The following is a 3,136-nucleotide window of genomic DNA, read 5'->3' on the forward strand; positions in this document are numbered from 1 at the left end:
CCCAATTCCCCAATAAAAATCTTTAAAAGAAAAAGTCTACACAACAAACTACCTAAAGCCTATTCAGGTTACTGTAAACTATAAATACAGTATATTGGAGAACTGAACAGTCTACCAGGTAGCTCTAGAGTTCACCCCCTTCCTCATCCGCAGTCCTTGGTGGGTAGCATCAGTGTCAAAACACACTTTACTATTCACAAGTCTTTGAAATTAAGAGCCCCTTGACTCATTTTATTTTCAGGAGATACACATTTCAAAATAAGCACAATCTGGTTTTCATAATTTCTTGTGCTCTTAAATCCTAATTCAAATATTTATAAAATGCACTGTTCTTGGGGTGCTTGTTAAAAATTCAGGTTGTAGACCCCACCCAAGACAGTTTGGCTCTACTGGGTATCAGCTGATAAAAATAGGGTCCCACCTATTTTTTTGAGGGCCTGCAAAAATGTCTTAACTGAAAAGAAATGTATCTCCAAATTTTGACCCAAAGCTGCAAAATAAGATTGAATAAGTGTTTGACACTACAAAAGGTAACATTGGCAATAACTGCAATATAATTCTTATGTAACTATGTAAATGGAATCAAAGTTCTAGAGAAAGATTATTTTTAACAAAACAAAACGTATAAACATCTTTTCAAAAATATTACGAAAAAATATGTCAATTTGGCCTGTGGGTAAATTTTTTTATTTGGTTTGAGGTGTGACCGAGCCTTTGAGGCTAGAATGCCTGGCCTACATAAACTAGGAAATGGCTTTGCCTTTAGAGCCAGAGATGGTGCTGCGTGCATGCTTCCTGCCCGATATACACGCAGTTTGAGATGTTTACAAATATTTTTAAATGGTTATTAATTTTTAAAGTCAATATTGAAATAGAAGCTCTGATGTGGGTCCCAGGAACCAGCCTTTTGTAACCAGCATCAGCCAATTCCTAAGGGAGGGCCACAAACCACACTTGGGGAAACAGTAATGTGGGTAATGGGGAGCTACTGAGGAAACTTGAGCAGGAGAAAAGCATTATTAGAGATACACTTCAAGGAAAGTAATATCGTATTTATGATGGTTTGAAAAGGGGGTGGCCAAGGGTCAGAACTTGGTTACCAGCATCTGAGACGCCAGCCATAAGACTGTGAAATTTCATGTGTAATGTACATATGGGCATTTTCTTGAGAGCCTTTCCATGGCTTTTCTCAGATTCTTAAGAATCCACTACCCAAAACAGTTAAGAATTGCTGATCCATGGTTTCCTGCCAAGGATTACAAAGCCCCGGATTTAACAAAGGCTTTCCAGACCCATCATTACAAGCAGCAACAGTGCCTATTTCAATGTCAACTTTTAAAACGAATAACCATTTAAAAATATGTGTAAACATCTCTCAAACTGAGTGTGTATCGGGCAGAAGGCACGCACGCAGCAGCCGACCCCCTGGCGCTCAGCAGCCCGTGCATGACGCACACACTCCACAGCCACTATCGCCAGCCATTGCCCAGTCACAGCAGTCCGATCGTTGCACGGTTTAAATTGTCTTTAATCGTAGTCTTTATAGTGACTCGATACCCGGGATGGACAATTGGTTAAAAACAGGAAGCATAGGGAACACAGGAAATGTTAACATGGAGCACAAACATGTCAGTCATTCTGTGTGTGTCAAGTCATTGATTCTCACTCCATTTCCGTGAAACAACAGAAAACAAGCATAAGGACAGTAGGTGCAGAGAGATGTGAGCTACCTGGTTCCATGGTCCACCATGGAGACAGAACTAGACTCTTGCTGCTCAGCATCACCTGGGAACCTGTTAGACGTGCAGAATTTCAACCCCCACCTTCTGAACCAATCTTCATTTTAGCAACCTTCCTTTAACAAAGTTTAAGTAAGAAGCAGAGGGCAGACCTCATATTGTAATCTACAAGCTGCTTTTAAAAAAGACAGTATCATTATGACTCTTCATTTTTTAGAAGTGCATGTTTCATTAGTGTGTTAGGTCTGCATTGAAATGCCCAAAAACAGTTGAAGTACAGAAAACAGCAGTTATGAGCGGAATGTGACTGAGTACCACTGCACTCGCTGAGAGGTGCAAAAACCCGCTGTCACACAGGAATTTTCCACATGCAAAAGAATGAAGTTGGACCCATACTTTCCACCATATACAAAAATTAACTCAACACGGATCATAATCCTAAACATAAAGCTAGATATATAGAACTCTTAAAATGAGTTCATCTTCATGACCTTAGGTTAGGCAAAGTCTTCTTAGATATGACACCAAAATTACAGTGACAAAAGAAAAAATAGATGGATTTCATAAAAAAAATTTATTTATTTATTTAGCTGAGCCTTCCTGCCACCTGTTGGCAGCTCAGCGTCAGCTCACCTCAGGCCGGGAATCAAACCGGCGACCCTGTTGCTCAGAGCCACTCAGCCGGCGCAAATTTTAAAACATTTGTGCTTTAAAGGATACTATCAAGAAAGTGAAAAGACAAACCCACCAAATGGGAAAAAATATTTGCAAATCATGTATCTGATAAGGGACTGGATTTGGAATAAAGAACTCTTACAACTCAATAATAAAATGACAACCTGATTGAAAAATAGGCAGAGGACCTAAATAGACACTTATCCAAAAAATATATATAAATGGCCAATAAGCACATGAAAAGATGCTCAACATCATTAGCCACCAGGGAAATGAAAATCAAAACCACAGTGAGATACCACTAGGATGGCTATAGTCAAAAAGATAGGCGAGGGCCGGCCAAGTGGCATGATGGTTAAGAACTGGCTTGGGACGCCAGAGGGCCCCGGTTCGGATCCCACAGGTGAGGGCCAGTGACACTGCCCTCTACAAAAAAGAAAAGAAAAGAAAAGAAAAAGATAGGCAATATTTTTTGGTGAAGGATGTGGAGAAATGGAAACCCTCATACCCTGCTGGTAGAAGTGTAAAATAGTGCAATCCGAAAGTTCCTCAAAACGTTAAACATAGAGTTACCCTGTGATCCAACAATTCCACTCCTAGGTACATACCCAAGAGACTTGAAAACATGATCACACAAAACCTGTACACCGTGTTCATGGCAGCATTGTTCACCATAGCCAAAAGTGGAAACAACCCAAATGTCCATCAACTGATGAATGAAT

Source organism: Hipposideros armiger, unplaced genomic scaffold (genome assembly GCF_001890085.2).
Source record: "Hipposideros armiger isolate ML-2016 unplaced genomic scaffold, ASM189008v1 scaffold_482, whole genome shotgun sequence".
NCBI classification, from domain to species: Eukaryota; Metazoa; Chordata; class Mammalia; order Chiroptera; family Hipposideridae; genus Hipposideros; species Hipposideros armiger.